This window comes from Rhipicephalus microplus, chromosome 2, assembly GCF_043290135.1.
Source record: "Rhipicephalus microplus isolate Deutch F79 chromosome 2, USDA_Rmic, whole genome shotgun sequence".
NCBI lineage: Eukaryota > Metazoa > Arthropoda > Arachnida > Ixodida > Ixodidae > Rhipicephalus > Rhipicephalus microplus.
The window spans coordinates 24,170,617-24,192,035 of NC_134701.1; the positions used below are offsets into that span (position 1 = coordinate 24,170,617).

A 21,419-nucleotide genomic window follows, 5' to 3' on the forward strand; every position below is an offset into this window, starting at 1 on the left:
TAGTGTAATCAAGGATCATCATTGAGGCGGCGGCAATACCAAATCGAAGCTGCGTCAGCAAGCCATTCGTCGCACGAACAAAAAAAAGAACTAGATGACTTGAACTCACGGTCACAAGATTTTTCTTTGTAAATTCACGGCTGCTTAGTTTTTTTCTTTATTTTTGTGAATTTATTGATTTCATAGTGATGTCACGTGACAGGCATATATTCTTGCTGCTTTGCAAAAAACTTTTAGTTGGAAGTTAGTGCTTGTCCTAGTTGTTTTCTTAGTCCATTGTTACTTTTTAGCGCTTCAGCTGTTTTCGACAAGAATACTAACTAGCCCGCTCCCGCCCCTTGCTTTCACGTTGGCCGGATATATCGCCCACGCTGCCGAAGGCTTGGTCAAAGCTTTCGCAAGCTCGACATTTCTAATAGGTTTGGCGCAAGGCCAGCATGTACCGTCGCCAAACCACGACGCCGGTACAACTTCAGCTTCCATCGCGTCGAAGAAGTCGACAACCGCAAATGACAACTACAAATAAACGTGGTGGTCAAACAATTTTACGAGTCACTGATGCAATGCTTTACAGATTAGTCTATATCTGCGTATAGTGATTATTCTCTGATTAAAACCCCATTCTTCTATACTTTCATGGAGGAGGTCACGCTTAACCCTCGCAAGTGGAAAGCGTACAGGAAAAACCGGCCTGCGATACAACAACCAAATTGTTTTTTTTTTATTATTTGACACAAGCGTGTTTTTTTCGCCCATGATCACCCGGAGCAAAGGGCGAGGCCATGGGCTTTTCATGATCAAATAAAAAAAACGATAAAAGCAGGAGGGCCCTTTGTAGACATGTGCTGGGATGAAGGACGAACACATTACAGCCACAACGCGAGACTGCGTGCCTCATGCTGGATTCGGTTCTTTCGGGTGAAAATTTTGAAGTTTAAAAGGAAAGAATACCAACCTTTTACAGCTTCAGCAGCAGGATAAACCCAATGACAATATTTAAGCACGCCGTGCACAATGTAGTACCTCACGTTAGAGTGTACTAGAACAAGGGGAGTGCCCGGACGCGACATTACATTCCAGCACCGTTGCAGAAAGTGACTGCAGCGCCACGGCAAGTCATGGCGCGAACTAATGCGAGTGGCCGCGCCCTAGGTGCTTTTCTGGCGACCGCACGCTGCCTAAGCACCCAAATCACGCGAACATCCCTAGGCGCTTTAGTCCTTAGTGGTGCGCCGACGTTGCCTGTCAGCGTTTCCACTAGTTTGGTCAAGGTTGATTTTGGTGTTGTGCGGTGGTGTGTATGGATTCCGGTATTATTCTTTGCGAATCTGGTGATGTGGCAGTGATTCTCGGCCGACCGATCCTTCAAAGGGGAAAGATCGAGCACCGTGGGTGTTTTAAGCAAGCGGTATCGTTGAATGACCAACATCCCGCGTCAATGTGATATGCTCAAGTGCTGGCTGTCTTGTGTGTGCTGTGTGGTGGTTTGTTTGACAAATTTAGTTTCCTGCTAATTTGATGATACGTTAGTGTTGGCTGGTTTATGCGAGCTGTAGCGTTGAATTACACCCGCGTAGGCGTGATCATGTTTGTGCAGACATATTTCCGAATGAGATTTAAGATCTGACACACTGTACTGACAACACCACTGTCACATGGATTCTTGTTTGCTATGTCGTACCCTTTTATATCGCAGTTAGTTGACGGCTGCACCGTATTTGATCCGATTAGTTTGGGTAGCTAGCGGTGATTAATGCTGGTGTCACTCAAATACTTCTGATCGAGATCGACAGGTCTGTCGCTGCTGCGCCGGATCCATTTGGCACAGAAGCCCTTACTGATTGAAATGAAAAGTGCCCGTGTGACACCGGTATGATCGCACGTGCGAATGCTCAAGTCCTTTCTGTGCGCTCTAGTGGTCTCTAGCTTCTTGGCTGCTGGTTGCGTCAGTAGACGAGCATGCAAGAAAAACAGTTTACTACATATACAAAGCTATTCTATCAAAATTATGCAGAAAAGGTGCATCATACTGGGTAGCTAGGTATGTAATACTTGGACGTCCGCAAATAAGCACATGTACACAGAAGGACTGAAAGCTGGGCCAGTTGGTGACAGTACTTTAACGCATTTTAACACAGCGCACCACTATGCGGGTACAAGAGCAATTTGTCCCTTCTCTAGTGTCTGTGTAGTCCTGCCCTGTGTTACATTATGTTCAAGTACATGTATGTGTTCGGTCTTGCTAAATCAAGTATCACATGTAAAATTGAAGGACATTTCATTCTTTAGGAAGTACAATGTTATTTTCGGTCTTATTACTAGTTTTTCTGCTTGTTATTTTTTAATCAAAACAATGTGATGTTTACTTCACTATCAGATTAGCATATTTGTCCCCGCTTAGTAGTCAGTGCACGATACAAGCTTTTGGTCTTCGTTGGTGCGTGTGCGCAATATTGAATAGCATCAAGTTACATTTCTCGGCTCCTCAATAATATAAATAACTTCATTTCTTGGGATAGGCACAATGATAAAGTAATATGGTTCTTGTATTGAACTAAATTTCTCCAAATTTTGTTGAGCCTTGTAAAAGACAAGTACACTTGTCAAAACGTCGTCTCCAGCACCCACCCTTCGTTTACAAAATTTTCATGGCTCCCGATTGTGTAATTTTTACTAATAAATACTAATAAAACTCTATCTAGCAAAAACATCTTACGAAGTTTCTAATTTAGTGAAGAATTCCCATTCACCAGCAAAAATCTGTAATATGTAATGTTGTCTTCAGACCAATTTCAAGTTTTTTTTAAAACGACTATGTAAAAAAAGCAGTAATTTCTTGATAATTTTCCTGCAACAGATTTGGGTATGCGCTCTGACACTAACTTATTGAAGCATTTATGTGCCCTCGCTTTACTTTTACGGAGCTGCATGCTGTAAGCCTGCGCAGAAGAACAATGAATGCAGCCTTTGGCAGTCCTTTACGTTCCAGATGGTGGCAGAGGTGACGGTGGTTGCTTTCGCTATTTCATGGCTTATGCGACAGAAGGCACTGGTCACTCTTACCCTTTTTCTAGCTTGGAATGCTCGCACAATCACTGCATTCATTCTCCTTGTCATTGCATATCGGTAACTTGTCATAGCCTCATGTCTCCCTAGTCTGCATCAACCAAACACGGTGTCCCTCCATGTGAAATTTGCCCCTATGGATTTTTAAGACACAAAGGTCAGGCTAAAAGTACTCTTTGCTATTCTAATCGGTCCATGTTCTTGTAGAAGCCACAAAGATATGGCTGTTTTAATGACCAAATAATGACAAAAGGGGTCTAGGGGAGCTCAAAGTTTTGACAGTTTATTCGTCATATCCTGCATGAAAAATAATAGGCACACATGTGTGGAGTAAGCTAGGTTCACATTGAGAGTATACTAACTAATCACAATTTGTTAACTTGTTCTCTACCTACCAGAAAGACAAAGTATCACTGATACCTAATGAACCTCGTGATTTTATACAGAATGCATCCATGCATTCTCGAGTAGTTGTGTCCCTGCTTCTGCCAATAATTCAAACCTTATCCAGGTATGGCTCACACTTATGAGAATCGCAATGTGTCAGCAAATGTGCCCCATCTTTATCTTTTAAAGAAAGCTCACGTTTCTGTGCATGCTCATTCAAGCATATTCTTGCCCGGTCAACGTTCATCTTTTGCCGTAGGATAGTGCAAATTCATAAACGACCACGTTGAGACATTTTGTGCATGATTGGCGTGCCTTTGTTGCTTCCATTATATAGCATGAGAAAGCTTAGATGATTTTCGTGGCGCTGAAAAAAGAATCGGCATACCATCTCTGTTTGCAACCATGTTTAGGTCGTTTGCAGCTCGGTGCATACACGGTACAACCTCAAGTCTCGATGTTCTGCGCTCTTGATCTACCCCAGTACCGTGGTGTTCTCTCTTGATAGTCTGGTGGAGCAACTCAGCTACAGCGTTAAGGAGCATGCGAAGGAAACCAACCACAGACAACCTGTCCAATCGGTTTTGAAAAGTCTTCTGCATAACTTGTGAGCACGATCCTGCACATGGATACTCTGCTATTTGTTCAGCTATGGCCCTTTTCACAGTTTTGAAATGCGTCAACTCGTATGAAAGCAATTTTTCAGCACACCTAGACAAAAAAGCCAACAGCCGTGACGACTCTGCAAGGTAATGCGCTAAGCCAAAAACTGCAAAAAGACGCAAGCCTTCAACTCATGTGTAAACACCGATCCTTTTTCAGTCTGTGAAAGCCTGCTAGAACATTGTTAACAATGGGATAATATGTGACGGTGGTTAGTTTCTTTAAAATAATAAAATTATCATCATACGTAAGAACTTCCAAAACCTCCCACAAATTAAAATGTTGGTGGAACGTATTTAAAGCAGTTACGGTCAAACATAAGAAATTGCACAACACAGGAGCAACATACGAGCTACATTTAACATAAAACTTGAGAAGGGCCATAAAAGCTTATACTGCCATGCCCGCCGCATTTCTGAAGGCAACCACACCACTCTCGTCTGTGCAACGTTTTACGTAAAAAAACATTTCACCATGCAGAACAGAATAAAAGGAGTCCTCAATATCTACCAACAACAAGTACCCATCGAAAGATTCTTTGAAGAAAGGGGATGATGCATGAGAAATTCTCAGTTTAAAACGGGTCTCTCATGGCAACTGAGTCTAGCCGCTTCATTAAAAACAGACTAATCATCTTCTGCCAGATACCTCAATCACTCACAATTGTCCCGAATGAAACACCCGGCTTATGCGTCTTGGCAATAGCAAACACAGAAAGGGTGTTCTTTTTGCTAGCTACAGTATGCAATAGACTCTGCTAGTTGTGCAAGTTCCAAGTCCTTACTAAGAGACAGTGCCTTGCTTTTCAAAACTCTTGTTTTGATGACTTTTAACTTGACGAAGTTCATACAGACTGCTTGTCTTGCCTTGAAAGTTACGCAAATCTACATTCATTACTACGGAGCCACTACTTTTATCCACTTGAAATGGGTACAAATTGTTGCACTTGAAGAATGACAACACCCACCAACGTATCCTACTGACGAAGCGGGTTTTTCCCCTGTTCTTGCTAGAGCTTAAACATTATCTCTTAAGCAATAGTCCCAAACTGCGACATCGACTTTTGCTGCAACTCGTCGGTGCAATACCAGTAATTAGTGAGCCAGCAACAGAGGTTCGTGGCTAAATTTTGGGCCTTTGTTGAGTACATAGCGTACACTTTCTGCAATGTGAAGATTTTTCAGCCCAGTGAGGCTTTCCCAGGTCGTGTGAGCAGGCTTCTTCAGTGTGGAACAGCGGGCATGGCTCATCTTCAGGTTCCAGTTTGCCTCAGTGATGTGGGCTGCTGAACACTTGGCATCGCGAAACTTCTTCATTGCAAGCCACTCCAGGTCCAAACTGAAGCAAATAGAACAAAGAAATTAAAGAAAACACACCTGCTGCCCCAAATTATTTTTTCACATACTTTCGTAACATTACTAACTGAAGGTGCAACTTCCCCAAAAAGAGCACTCACTTTTTGTAGAACATGGCCTTTCGGGGAAGTCATGCCTTCGTTTGGTTGTGTTAGCAAATATGTAAAATTTTAAAATCCGAAGTGTGGTGGGAGGCGCGCTTATTTTTTTACCTCCTTCATGCAATGTGCTTTAGTTTAGAACTGGAGTGGTTGGGGCTAAAGAAGTTTTGCAATGCCAACCGTATCATACTTGACCAGGCACAATAACAAGTGTCTAGTCAGGCATGTGTTTAGGAGGAGGAGGAAGGGAAGAAATGAAAGGCAGGGAGGTCAACCAGACGCACGTCCGGTTTACTACCCTGCACTGGGGGAAGGGGTGAGGGGATTAAAGAAGAAGAGAGAGAGAAGTGAAGGGCAACGTGTGTTTAGATGTGACCTTGTCCATTGCACGCTTATAAGCTTTCGCGTAGTCCGGTCGTCTTTAGAAAAATTAGCAGTGCTCGCGTCGCTTTGCCGGCCTGCGATGCGTACAGCCATGAACCAAGGATCTTCTCTTCAGAGAAAGGTCTACTGTCAAGGGTCTCTAACGTTTCGCGTAGCAAGTTGCGTTCGCTCGAAAAACGTTCACATGAACACAATTGATGTTCTATTGTCTCGTCAGTGTCACACGATTCATATTGGCATGTGTTATCAGTCCAAACGCGTCATCTCTCAGAATTCACATGCTGAAAGCACCCTGAGCATCTACGGTTAAACAGGCACACCTCTTGTGCAAAGCAGCTCAGCATGTCTTTTAGGTCACGCGTGCAACTGGGCACACCACGTCGGAGCCCACAACTTCCGCAAGGTAACGCGGATTAAGCCTGGCTGCAAATGCACTATACAGTGTCGGGGACATGGCTGAAGTGGTTCTTGAGAGAAAAGAAGAGAAAAGTGAGCCCCGTTATTGTCTGCTTCAGTGAGCGACACCGCCACAGAGCTCACAAAGGGATGGGGGTAAGGAGGGATAAAAGGGGTAGAAGTAAAGGTATAGGAAAGAGGAAGAAGAAGCAACAACAAACTGAGGGGATAGGAGAGACAGGAAAGATGGAAGAACGGTCACTGGAGTCCGAGGACGGGGTACACTTGCGAGAGATGGTGTCGGCGTCTGTAGATGGCGTAGAGCAGGACCAGTAAATCAGAGCTGCGCTGTCGTCGAAGGTCGTCGGCGACAGGAGATGACGTAGGACGAGCCCAGTCGGCCAGCGCTACGATGACGCCGAAGGTCGCGAGCGCGCGTAGCGCGCGGGCGCACAACCGGTCGGCACGAAATCCAGGGAGCCAAGGGACATGGCTGTACGCGGTTCTGCTAAATGTTCCAGGTGTATTTCCACGTTACTAGAAACCTGGCGAAAAGCAGTTGGTAGTACAATTCTAATGCGTAAGTGGTAGCATTGCGATGTGAGTTGAATAACTTGTTGGTATTGAAACCAACATGCGATGTGCAACAGCTCGATAACGCATGCTCTTCTTGTATATCAGCCTTTTTTTATGTCCAATGCTATGCAAAGGCTTCTCCCAGTTACCTACAATTTTCCCAACCCTGTGCAAGCTTATTAGATCTTATGCATACAAATCCCATCTATCCTTCTGCCTTTCTCAGTTATTTTTCTCATATTTTTGTAGCCACACAATCTCTCTAACTGGTCACTTGTCTCTCCCTTGCATTGCTTAACCTGCCCAGGTCCAGCCTTTTCTTTTCTTAATGTCAGCTAAAATGTCATCTAGCCCTGTTTGTTCTCTATCGAGCTCTGCTTTTTTAATATCTCTATGTTATGCTAACCATTTTCTGTTTCTATTTTGCATAGTTCTTAATCTGTTCTGAACTATTTTTTTCTTTTCTTGTTCTTTTTTTACTCTCATTCAAGTTTCTGCAACATATGTTATACTCACAGCATACAATAGTTGACCACTTTCTACTTTAGGAACAGTTGTAAATTGCCTTTTATTATTTGAGAATGTCTGCCATCAAAGCTTTAGCCCATCCATATTGTTTGGGGAATTTCCTTTTCGTGAGTAGTGTTTCCTGTGAATGTCTGACCTAAATACATATATATTGTAAGGATTCTAGTGTGCCGTTGCGAACTCTCGCTCTCTTGTTTGGCCTCCTAACACTAGATCCTTGTCTTTTACTTATTTATCTGTAACCCTACTTGAACACTTCTTGGTTTGGACCCTCAGTTCATTGTAGTTCAACGGCACCACTGCTGAAAAGCACAATGTCATTTTCAAAGCGCAAGTACCGAGATATTCCTTGTAAATGTTTTTTCGTGTTTCTTATCAACATAGTGGCTCAAATACTTCTGCTAAGCAACCTGTAAATATTGCTCAGATTTCGTCTCCTTGCCAGATCCACTTCACGAATTAAATTTTTCTGCTCTGCGACAGCTCCTCCCCCATAAAGAGACGTTTGTAGTCGCCCCTCAAGACCTTTTTAAAGTTCTTTGTCTCTCTGTCTGTCTGCTGTGGACTCTCTGTAGATGTTGGCTAGGGTATTCATGCATGCGTTATGCACTAGCTACTCTAAGACTGGTATTTGCTGGTATCTCTACCGAGTCGAATGCCTTTTATTAGTCTCTGCAAGCTAAGTAAATGGATGTATTCCGTTTCGCAGATTTTTCACTTTGACAGCGCATGACTTTGATCCACAGTGGGACATCTGTTGATCTGTGTATAATTCTTCAAATCTTTCATCTCTTTTTTTTCTGTATTTGTTTGGTATAGGCATTTTTACACTTCGGTTCTACATTTGATTCGCCAGTACGTGAGGCATTCTCCAGAAAGTGTCACAAGCTTTTTAAACACGAGACCTCCATCTTTGATCGGGTCAACAATTTCGCTGCATGATTTTTCGTTGGTCATGTTTTGTAGGGCTCTATTCCATTCTCTCAAGGTAGGGTATCCAAGGAGATTCGTTCCTGGTTTGGCTTCTTATTTTATGTTTCTTTCTAAATTTGTGTATCTTTACTCATGGAGTTAAAAGTGTTTTGTTGAACTTTGGCTTGTTTCTCTGTTAGGTGGCTTATTCGTGAGCTTTAGTAAAGGTCTTCTGCCACCTTACTATAGATGTTATGATTGCAGACTATCTTACTCTCCCTGTTGGAGTGTGCATTCGTAATTAGTTTTCTGTTGTCATGCTTTGGCCTTTCTTTGAATTCTTCATCTAATTCTTTGGTGCTATAAATCCCAATGTCGGCGATTTTCTTTTTGTTAATCAGCCCCTTTAGCTTAGTTATTTAAACTTTAGATCGTGAGTGGGAAGCTTTTGTTGATTGTTGTTTCTTTTTTCTCTATTTTTTGTTATTTGGGAGAGCTTGCTTATTTCTTGCCCTAGTGCTTTAACCTAACTGCAGTCGCGTTTTAGGAATCTATGCATGTATTAAGGTTTTGTTCATTTCTTCTATGTCATAATTCTTTCTTGTTCTAAGGCCTCGCATACGAGTGTTCTAGGGCAGTGCTGAGAATGCGTGTGACTGTGGCTCTGCTTCATTTTCAGAGGAGCCTTGCAATTTCTCTGCAAGTTAATAATAATAATAATAATAATAATAATAATAATAATAATAATAATAATAATAATAATAATAATAATAATAATAATAATAATAATAATAATAATATAATAATAATAATAAAAGCATTTTCGGGTGCCTTAATGTTCCGCATTCAATTTTTGCGGGCTTACTCATGATGATTACTATGGTATTCAAGCATGTGAAGAGATCGTTTTCGTCAAACATTTAAAATAAAGATTAAAAACGAAAACGTACTAAGCATGAATCGCCGGTCATCGCTGCTGTATTTGAGGTGGTAGCTGCGTTGAACTTTGTTTGCTACAACTTGGGCTTTCGATGACTCGTTGGCACTGCGTGTGTTTCCTGTGAGGAAAAGTGTCATGGCGGCTTCCGGTTTTGTCATTGCACCAGCGCGAAGTTCAAGCTACGTGTTCAATTGTGGCTTGCACTCTTCCTCGCGATAAATCTACTCTTGAGTGACGACAGTGATGAACACAAATGTTCACAGCTTCATAGTGCACCTCGTGTCAAGGACGGGTAAGCTGTCAACCTCTAACTAATCTCCGGGTGAACGCGCTTTTGCACCATTAGTTTGGTGGTAGTGATAGTAATACCGCTTTGTGTTAATGTACCACAATTCGAAAACGTTGTCGCTGCGCAAGTTGCTCAGTTTGTACAGCAGCCTGATGAGATTAGTGTAAAGGCTGATACAGTTCTTGACAATAAAGGTAAGACTTTCATTGTTTACCGTACTTCCGCCATACGTGTTGCCTACTTGTCTTGTTGCGATACGTGTACTCATTATGTACATTTATTGCGTGTGTAATTTAAACACGTTGCTGGTTTTATGATCACGTGTCGCTCTTCTGCTGCGCCCGATCTACAGCGGGAGCGCTTCAACCAGGTAAAATCGGCTGCGCTGACACTGAGTGACGGATGAGTCAGCTGCTCAGTGCTGCAAAACAAATTAGAGTAATACGTCACATTTGGCCCACTTTTCAAATTGTTATGCTATTTGAAATAATGAACCACCGAAAAATATGCAGATGAGCGTTGGAAGGGGGGGGGGCAGTTTTTCATTTTCACCCAAGAATGAACTCTTCAACGGTTAGCCAGCAGTCATGCCTCCGGCACTTGACATGCTGGTAATAAAATAAAAAGACGCAATTACTAAATATCCTAATATCGGTGCTACTGTGTAGAAGTGTCATTTTTTGTTTCTTTCATATTTTCAGTCTTAGTACAGTACGGACTTGTCTGTAGACGCAAGATGGCAGGAAATAAATGAAGAGCAATCATTAGTTCACTAACTCAGTCAAATTATTGCTCAAAAGAAACTAAGACAATGGCCACATTGAAAATCTACAAATACACAGACAAAAATGAGCTATTATTAACACGGATTATACAAGGTAGTACCAATTTTATTATTTTTTTAAACCAGAAGTGTTATGTTACGAAACCAAAAAACACACAAGTTGTGAGGAAGACAAGCTTAAAGAGATAAAACGTTTGTGAACACGGGTTGTCACTACAGCCATCTTCTCAGCATGCAGACTTCTTCAAGGCTGCAACTGCCGACCTATCTGAATTGTGTAGGGCAGATTTATCAAGATGAAGGGAGCCCACATACACTGGTACTAACAATCAGAAAATCACCACAAAACATTTCACATATGTTGTACCAACAAGGCCAAAATTGATCCCTTGCCTACCTTAATGCATTTTGTATATTCTCGTACCCTCTCCTCCAACTTAAACAAAGCAGGGAAGGCCACATGCGAAAATGGGGAGATAAAAACGAGGAGTCGGCATGCTGAACTAGGTGAGTTAAAAGCCAATCCCCCGTAATTGGTTGCGCCAGGGTAAAAGGGGCAATCAATCAAAAGCCCATGAAACAAAGAAATGAGGGGCAGGAGGGAGCAAGTGTTTTACATGGATGGGTAGAAAAGGAGAAGGCATTTTGCTGAATTATCTTTGCCTCGAGGAAGCACCACCTGACAATGGGGATAATTAGCCTTAGAAATTCCTGGAAGAATGGCTTATTTTTTATAGGTTTTTCTTGTGTATGCGCCATATCAAATTGGTTCAAGTGCCCCTTTTGAAACATTTCTACTTGTTGGCTTGAATGTCTTAGACTAGTGAATAAAGTGCGGCAATTTTTCTTTCTCGAAAAACTGGTTACTGTATTCAAGGTTTAAGATCGTTGAAGATATGTCCTACCACTATAAAATGCTGAGCCATTGCTTGCAGTTATTTGCCATGCTTGCCTGATGCCTATTTAATGAAACGTTAACAGGTTGTCCTGTTTGTTCTATAGGGTTGAGAGCTGGGCTAGTTGGTGAGATATTATTTTAACACGTGGTGTAGTAGCGCAACTTCGACGGGGACACAAAGGACAAGAAAAGCGAGTGTCGTGTTTTCTTGTACTCTGTGTCCCTGTCAAAGTTGTGCTACTACACCATGTTAAAATGTTGTCCTGTTTGTGACAATATGTATAGTTAATCATGTAGATAATGTTTGAACTAGTGCAGGTAAAACTAGATTTTATACTATGCATAAATCACTTCTAGTGCTTTTAATTCTAACATAATCTTGAAGGTATTTGCAGGTCTTAAATCTTAGATGACAACTAGGTGCTATGTGTACAAAAAAAATGCGGGTTTACTTTTGCATGCACTAACATGTCGCGGAACGTTTTCCGAAGCGGCTCTCTGCTAGTTAATGTCGGGTAGTACTTGCGAAAGATAATATTTAAGTTTGGAAGTGTGTTTCGGTATTTGATTGCAAAGGCTAGTGGCTGGTTAGGCTGTGCTATGGAAAATGTTCAGCTAGTGATGATTTCCTCATTTTCAAGCTTCATTTTGGATTTTGTTTAGATTGTTGTGCAGGTAAATTTGCCAAATGTCTCCTTTGGCTTGCTTAATTGATGAGCATAGTGATCGTTGTTGTTACAGACGCTACTTAAACGCTTTGCCTGTCTGATGAATATTTCTTCTTTGCCCTGTCATAGATGATGGATTGTGTAGTCAGTGTGTTATACTTGGCTATTTGTTGGCATTGTGTAGAGCGTAGCCTTTGATTTCTCTGTACAAGAAAGAACTCCAAGACAGCCCCATTAAGATGCGCATCACAATAATTCACCACTGAAGATTAAATTTCGCCGAACATGTTAGCAGCAAAAACAACGTTGTAGACCAAACCAAGATCTTTTTTTTTCTTCTTTTTGTCCAGTTCAACTGGGGATGGAGTCCGCTTCTCCTACACACCCTTCGCCCTCAAAATTTCACTTGCATCTGCCCTGTTCATTTTTCTTTTCTGATTGGCATTGCCTGCTATATGTTTATGGTGTGGGCAGAGGACCTGTATTTTTTTTCATACCTCACATTAAAAATGTTTCAATAGATACCGTTATATCTAGGAAGTTAATTTTGCTGAAAGGATGGTGCATGGTAAATTTACTACTAGGGTGAAACTTCTTACATTTGCCAATTAATGCAATTGTCATGAATCCATGTCAGAAAGGAGGCTAGCAGCAAAGCTATTGAATCTATTCTTCAAAATGATTCTATTTTCAATAACATCAGTGTTACCTCAAGATAACTTATCCACTGAAAGATAAAAAACTACACTTAAACCAAGAAAATGCACATGTTAGTCTCTGTTTATGATGGAGTTGTAAATAACAAGTGGAATAAATCTCATGTTTTACCACTATTGAACCCATTGGTTGAAACTGTGGAAGGAAACTCTGGAGACATTTATAGGCCTCTGCTGCTGTAGTCTCGAGCAGTTTGGTTTCCTTCACTGCAGCAATGCGACATGGTTGAAATCACAATGTACAAACTCCGTACTCCCAACAACAGTTTGCTGTGCAGCTTTGCACTTGATTCACAAGCTTGTTGCGTGTATTTTACAAAGGCATTACAAGGATACTAAAGAGAAACAGTAACCTTGTTTAGATTGACAAGCTGCCCTCTGAGAACTCTAATGCCAATGCTATATTGTCACGTGCTTGTCAAAAAGAAAGACAATGAAAGTTGTGCATGTGCCATGAAGTACTATGAAATGGATGAAAAAGAAGAACTCTCTTGCGCGTTCTATTAAAAGAACCTACCTGCTTCTGGTGTCTCAGTTTCTGCCGCAAGACCTCTGTTTCGACGTCGGGACACTGGTGGAGGTGCTGGAGCCTACACCCTGATGCAGGACAGTCTTACTCGGACCCGTTCACCTAGTCCAGAGACTCAGCCCCTCGTCACGACTCCAGTGCACCGATTCAGTCGGCGCCTACTAGGCCTAAGTCCAGAGTCCGCACCTGTTCCGCCTCTTTCCAGCATGGCAGCTCCTACGACATCCACGGTTATCCCGCCATCGCAGACCACTCTTCCCTCGCAGGTAACTCTTGAACATCCTCGCGTTCCTGAAGTTTTCCGTGGGGAAGAGTACGAGGATGTCGAAGACTGGCTCGAACAGTTCGAACGGGTCGCTGTATCCAACAACTGGAGCGAACAGCACAAACTTGGCCGTGCATATTTCGCACTGGAAGATAGCGCTCGCACGTGGTATGAGAACCGCGAGGCTACATTCCAATCTTGGGAAGACTTCCGTCGAAAGCTCCTCGCTACATTTTTGAACTCGGACCGACGGGATCGCGCACAGCAAGTGATTGAGGCACGCGTGCAAAAACCTAATGAAACAGCCGCAATGTACGCAGAGGGTATGATCCGTCTGTTTCGACGAGCTGACCCTGACATGCCCGAGGCGAAGAAGGTGCGTCAACTGATGCAGGGTGTTAAGGAACAAGTGTTTGCGGGCCTCGTAAGAAATCCACCTACAACTGTAGATGAATTCGTAAGAGAGGCGACAGTCATCGAGCGCGCGCTGCAACAACGACGCCGACACTTTGACCGCCTGCAGAACCACACAGCAGTAAGTGCTGCAGCTCAGAACACTGCCGTATGCGAAAGTTCCCTGCGGCAAATGATTAGAGAAATACTGCGTGAGGAACTTCGGGCCCTCTGCGTTCCCCCTGCCCAACCGCCAGTCGCATCTGTTGCCGAAATCGTCCGCCAGGAGTTGAGGCAAGCCATTACACCACCCGCGCCAAATCCTGAGCCACATCCAGCGAGCTACGCTGATGTAGTCCGTCGTCCTCCACCGACATTTGTGGCGACGCCCTTCCAGCCACAACCCACTGCCGTACCTTGGTGGCAACGAGATTCTACGAGACGACCACCAGTTCGCCGAACTGACTTGTGGCGCATGGCCGACCGTAGACCTATTTGTTACCGCTGCGGAGAACCCGGTCACATTGCCCGCTATTGCCGTCACGGCGATTCTGGTTTCGGGAACTTTTCTCGTCCCGCTTCTTTCCGCTCCGAAGACCGTCGTGCCCACGATGCCGATCAACTATCGCCTGCTCAAGCAACCCCACCGCGTCGCTGGCGCTCTCCATCCCCTGCGCGTCACCGTGACTTCCCTCAGAGCTACGCGGACGTCACCAGAGGCCGTTCGCCTAGCCCGCGCCGGGGAAACTAACTGATGTGACCTCGGGGGGCAAGGTTGCCAATCGTCGACACACTGAAAAGTTCCCCCAATCATCGCAAGAAGGTATGACGACAACGACGATGAATACGACGACGAATAATAATGCTGAAGAAGTTGTACGTGCCGATCTGAGCGTTCTCATTGACGGACATCACGTTACAGCACTGGTCGACACTGGCGCCGACTTCTCAATCATGCGACAAGAGCTCGCCGACCGCCTCAGGAAGGTCAAGACACCGTGGACAGGGCCGCACATAAGGAGTGCTGGTGGTCAGCTGATGACACCCACGGGTAAATGCACCACTAGACTTCGCATCGGAGATTCTAGCTTCGTGGCCACTTTCGTCCTGTTGCCAGACTGCTGTAAAGAGTTAATTTTGGGCATGGATTTTCTTCAAGATCATGGCGCTGTTATCAACATTCCTCAACGTATGGTGACGTTTTGCGCTCATCCTTATGCCGACAACAGCAGTGAAGAACCACGCGGCCGTTTGCGAATAGCCGACGATGTGACACTCCCACCGAGATCCTGCTGCCTTGTGTCGGTGTCCAGTGGGTGTCCTTGCTATAAAGATGTGATAGCGGAGCACATAGTCACTCTTTTGCTCACGCAAGGCATTTCCATCGCGAGGGGCGTCCTGGCGCTTACTGGTGGACAGGCGGAATTGCTGCTCACAAACTTCAGCAACGAGCGCCGTCAAATCCAGAAGGGTACCGCAATTGCCTACTACGACGATGTAGACCAAGCCGGGGATTGTTTTACCTTGCAACCAGATGACGCGGCTGTCCCCGCCTCGACAACTTTGTCGGTGGACATCTGCTCTACGCTACCGACCTCTGATAGGAAGCGCCTGCTTGAACTTATACACCAATTCGAAGACTGCTTTTCGCATACGTCAAAAGTACAGCAAACACCATTGACCAAGCACCGCATCATTACTGAAGACAACACGCGACCAATTCGGCAAAACCCCTACCGTGTGTCTCCGAAAGAGCGCGAGGAGATTCAGAAGCAAGTACACAAGATGCTCGCGGATGACGTCATACAACCTTCGAAAAGTCCTTGGGCGTCCCCCGTGGTTTTGGTCAAGAAAAAAGACGGCAGCTTGCGCTTCTGTATTGATTATCGCAAGTTGAACCAAGTCACGAAAAAAGACGTCTATTCACAGCCCCGCATAGACGATTCACTCGATCGGCTGCGTCATGCGCGCTATTTCTCTTCAATGGACCTCCGAAGCGGCTACTGGCAGATAGAAGTCGACGAGAGAGATCGTGAAAAAACGGCCTTCGTGACGCCCGACGGCCTCTACGAATTTAAGGTGCTTCCTTTTGGGTTGTGCTCGGCGCCAGCCACTTTTCAACGTCTCATGGACACCGTACTATCAGGCCTGAAGTGGCAAACATGCTTGGTCTATCTCGACGATGTTATTGTATTCTCAGCAACATTCGAGGAACATCTCAGCCGTTTATTCACCGTCCTCCAAGCCATACGTTTGGCCGGCCTTACTTTAAAACCGGAAAAATGTCATTTTGGTTTTAACGAACTCAACTTCCTAAGCCACGTCGTCAGTCACGAGGGTGTTCGACCTGACCCGGCCAAAATAGACGCCGTAGCGCAATTTCCTGCACCATGCGACAAAAAGGCCGTGAGACGCTTTTTAGGGTTGTGTGCCTATTACCGGCGATTTATTGAGGACTTTTCGTCTATTGCGGCGCCATTGACACGACTCACACGTGAGGACGTCCCCTTCTTTTGGGGTGAACAACAGCAAATGGCGTTCAATGAACTACGACAACGCCTGCAAACACCTCCAGTCCTCGCGCACTTCGACCAGGAAGCCCCTACAGCACTTCACACTGACGCCAGCAATGTAGGTCTGGGTGCCGTTCTGGTGCAGTGGCAAGACGGCTGTGAAAGAGTAATAGCCTACGCCAGCAGAACTCTCTCTCGCACGGAGGAGAACTACTCGACTACCGAGAAGGAGTGTCTCGCCGTGGTGTGGGCGGTCATCAAATTTCGTCCATATTTGTACGGCCGCTCCTTCAAGATTGTTAGCGACCATCACTCTTTGTGCTGGCTCACCAACCTTAAAGATTCATCTGGCCGTTTGGCACGCTGGAGCCTAAGACTGCAAGAGTTCGACATGACCATCGTCTATAAATCTGGGAAGCGGCACACCGACGCCGACTGTCTCTCACGGTCGCCAGTGGAGACTGTCGGTCGTGATGACGAAAACGTCGACGCGGCATTCTTGGGAGTCGTCAACACGGCCACTATTGCACAGGAGCAGCGCAGTGACCCCGAGCTGTTACCACTCATTGAATATTTAGAAGGACGACGTAAGGACGTGCCGCGGTTATTTGCCAGAGGACTGCCATCTTTTTGCTTGAGACGTGATGTTCTCTATAAGAGAAACTTCTCACCAACCGGCAACCCGCACTTGCTCGTCGTGCCTGCCTCTCTTCGAAAGGAAATTATGGAAGCGTGCCATGATGAAGCAACTTCTGGTCATCTAGGCTACACCCGAACATTGTGCCGACTGCGATGCAAGTACTACTGGCCAAAGTTACCCGCTGATGTTAACCATCACGTGCGAACTTGCATCGACTGCCAAAGACGCAAAGCACCTCCCAGCAAGCCAGCCGGTCTCTTACATCCAGTCCTAGCACCAGCGAAGCCGTTCACTCTGATTGGAATGGATTTCCTGGGCCCCTTTCCAACTTCCACAACAGGTAACAGATGGATAATCGTGGCCACCGATTACCTCTCCCGTTATGCGGAGACTAAAGCTATGCAGCGCGGCACAGCAGCAGAGGCCGCTCAGTTCTTCATCGAAAACATCGTCCTTCGGCATGGCGCTCCGACAGCAGTGATTACAGACAGAGGACCTGCCTTCACCGCAGAACTTTTGGAGTCAGTTCTCAGACTCAGCGGTACAGCTCACCGGAAAACAATGGCTTACCAGCCGCAGACAAACGGACTGACAGAGCGCCTCAATAGGACCCTCGCAGACATGATCAGCATGTACGTTGACACAGAGCATAAAAACTGGGATCAGATATTGCCGTACGTGACCTTTGCCTATAATACCGCTCGACAAGAAACCACTGGAATGACGCCGTTCAGTCTGATTTATGGTCGCGAAGTCACGACAACGTTGGACGCCATGTTGCCGCATGAGTGTGACGACATCCATGTGGACGCCGAAGAGTTCACTCAGCGCGCCGAGGAAGCCAGACAGCTCGCGCGTGTGCGCATCTGTCATCAACAGCATCAAGATGCACAACGGTACGACCCCCGACACAAGTTCATAAGCTACACACCAGGCGACAAGGTCTGGGTCTGGATTCCGATACGTCGACGTGGACTGTCGGAAAAACTGCTAAGACGATACTTTGGCCCATACAGCGTCACGCGACGCTTGAACGACGTGAACTATGAAGTTGTTCCTGACACTGACTGTAGTTCTAGGCGTCAAAATCATTTACCCGAAGTCGTACACGTCGTGCGTATGAAACCGTATTTATCCAGTTAACGCGACCACTTCATACGCCTGGTAGAGCGCCTAGGTTGCGCATCGGGACGATGCCTCTTTCGGAGGGAGGCAAATGTCACGTGCTTGTCAAAAAGAAAGACAATGACAGTTGTGCATGTGCCATGAAGTACTATGAAATGGATGAAAAAGAAGAACTCTCTTGCGCGTTCTATTAAAAGAACCTACCTGCTTCTGGTGTCTCAGTTTCTGCCGCAAGACCTCTGTTTCGACGTCGGGACAATATGTTTCACTATCCCAAGTTCATTATTAGCGGAGAAAATTAAGGTTGAAGTTTAACTATTGAAAGTTGTGCGGAAATGTCTATGCGTGACGTCAAAAGCTTTTAAATGTATTTTTCATAATTTTGCAATTGGCTCTGTGATATTTTTTGAAACTTCGTATGCTTCGTCTATGACACCCACAGATGACAATGTCCTTCGTCTTTATCGATTATAAGCTATGTAGAAACCAGCAAACGCCATCAAAATTAATGATATCATTGTGTTTGGTGTGACATTTTCTTTGCCCAGTTTCGCACTTGCCAAGCGTCGTGGTAAAAGTGGTGTTGTGAAATCATACTTCAATAGTATGCGAAAAATTATTTCGCTCTTTAGTCTCCCTTCAACACCCAAAAAAAAAATTAACGAGAATGATTTAGAGTAGCTGACCAGCTCATTCACCTGGCCCAAAGAGAAATGAAAGTCAGTGTAGTTGTATTGTTAGGTGTATCACATCTCAATACGTATAATCCTAGGAGGATAGAAGATAAGAAGCATGACACAGTGGACAATCTATTGCAACAGTGACTCATTACATGTACATTTAAATGAGCCCATGCACTGCTTTTCTCAAACAAGCAAAAACAATATGCAGTCTCACAAGTCTACAGCACTGTGGTACCTTGTGAGGCGACATTCATACGCCCGAGCAAAGCACTATGAAAATGTCTTTAAACAATTTAACTGTTGTGCGCTCCGTTAAAAAAGATTTGCAGTCAAGATAACTGGGTCATTAGCTACTCATTGCAACAAAAGAAATGACACGTCCAGTTTTTGTGTCGGTACTTTCTTACCATTATTTACTAACTGAATTGGAACAACCAAAACAACCACTAAACAAAGCACAACGCCTTTTGAAGGCATCTGTTGGCAAACAAAAGAATTAATTATGGCCGTTGGATAGGTGCTGATAAAAACAGAAGCAGGCACGCTTTCTTCAGCTGTAGGTTGATGGTACTGTAGCCAGTCGCCACTGAGCGCAGGTCACGTGCTCACGTTTTCCCTTTCATAAAGGACGACAGCGTATAGCCATGCTGACTACGACTGGTAACGTGGGAAGTCTGTCCTCACAAGCTCAAAGGCTACATATGGCTGAAGATTGCCCTCAATCACACAACTCGTTTGATGGACATGCGAGTTCCACCATGGTGAACTAAAACTTGAAACAGTGCAAACGAATTTGGTATGCTGTGTTTCTTCTCTTTGCGTAGGGGTACAAGTTTCCAAGTTCTTAGTACTTTAAGGTGAGAGATGCACACTGGCCCAAGCACTACCTCCAACTTCATACTTCTGTAAAATCTTGAGAAATCACTCTCTCGGCGCTGAAAAATGATCTGAAAGGGGGCCCTTGCTTTGTCTCGGACACTCCTTCAATATAAAAGTGCTTTTAAAAAAAATGCACACCAGTGTTTATAATTAAATGCTGTATTGAATACACACGCATTTACTGTTTTACAGACCCGAAGAGAATCCTTGTGTGAAATTTCAGATGTTATGACAAGGCGGGAAAGATGTTCTACAAATGTTCAGACAATTTCTGACAACTCAGAATGCAGCCTCGGGGCATCACATTGTAAAATTGTTTAAAAAATCTTGCGCATTTATAGGGGCTCTCAGAACTTTGGTTCCAGAGAACTGTTGCTGTGGAATTCCGTAGTGGAGAACAGATTGAAAAATATTTGCAGGAGGGGAGGGGGCATTTGCTCTGTATCTTACAGTGCCCACTCGCGATTGAAATTGGAATGGAGACACTAGCATGTGCTTTTTTTATAGCATTGCCAGGGCTGCACAAGAGGCCCATTGAATGTGACTACCCGTACAACCAAGGAACGCTTGCCACCAGTTCAGCTGCTTTATCTGCGAGTGTTGTCTTCACATTATTTTAACTGTGCAATACTTTACAGTAAAAATGCACACCTGTTTTCATATTTTTGTGTTTCAACCAATTTTGCTTAAATATCTGTAGTCTGAACAAAGTGGACACTTATTACAGCTTCTCATGAGAGTTTATGCTTTGAATTGCAGCCCGAGTCATGCAGTGAAGTTCATGCATGCACAGCTTACCTACCGCCACCTTTATTTAGGAGTGGAAAGATAGGCTGCTGCTTGAATTGTACAGGAAAACAAAGGAGGAAGTGGGGTAATTTGCCATGTTTGTTACAGGTACATGTACTTTCTGCCAAGAATCTCAAAGGAGGATAAGTGACAGTGGTGGAAATGAATCTGCACTCTAGCCAAGGGCACAACAAGCTAAGTCAGGAACATTATTGAAACGAACTATAAGATAAGCATTTTAAAAACTGCTAATAAAGCATTGTATTGGCTTCATCATCCAACATGTGGTTTTTTTCATAATTTCTTTATTTTTCCTGCATCAAAAACCTCAAGCTGAGCATTCTGTTGTTATAACTAGCACATATGTTTGCAGGAGCTTATTTTGCCATGTTTGTTACAGGTACGTGTACTTGCTGCCAAGAATCTCAAAGGAAAGGAGGATAAGTGACAGTGGTGGAAATGAATCTGCACTCTAACCAAGGGCACAACGAGCTAAGTCAGGAACATTATTGAAACGAAACATAAGATAAGCGTTTTAAAAACTGCTAATAAAGCATTGTATTGGCTTCATCATCCAACATGTGGTCGTTTTCATAATTTCTTTATTTTTTCTGCATCAAAAACCTCAAGCTGAGCATTCTGTTGTTATTACTAGCACATATGTTTGCAGGAGCTTATTTTGCTGCAATCTTGGATAGGATATTTAGTAAAAGTGCTCAGTGGCATTAATGTTTATCTGCTCCCTCATTTGGTTTTAAGATGCACTTCTTTCTAGATTTGCACTTGTCTCAAATTGCAGAGAATTCATATTGATCTTTGATGTGTGTAGTAAATAAGAAGCAACTTTTTCAGGCAAGGTTACCTTATCATTTTCGGTGATATGTGAGGTTTAACATCCCAAAACCACCATATGAATATGACAGACGCTTAACTTTACGTT

General features: G+C 44.2%; 1 long non-coding RNA gene across 1 annotated transcript in view; it reads right to left on the reverse strand.

The window, feature by feature from the left end:
• Positions 1-3,328: 3,328 nt before the first annotated feature.
• Positions 3,329-21,419, reverse strand: part of LOC142796183 (uncharacterized) — a 105,582-nt gene continuing 87,491 nt past the window's right edge. The window contains exon 2 of the long non-coding RNA XR_012893598.1: positions 3,329-5,454. This is a non-coding gene — a long non-coding RNA (uncharacterized LOC142796183). The remainder of the gene's footprint in view (positions 5,455-21,419) is intronic.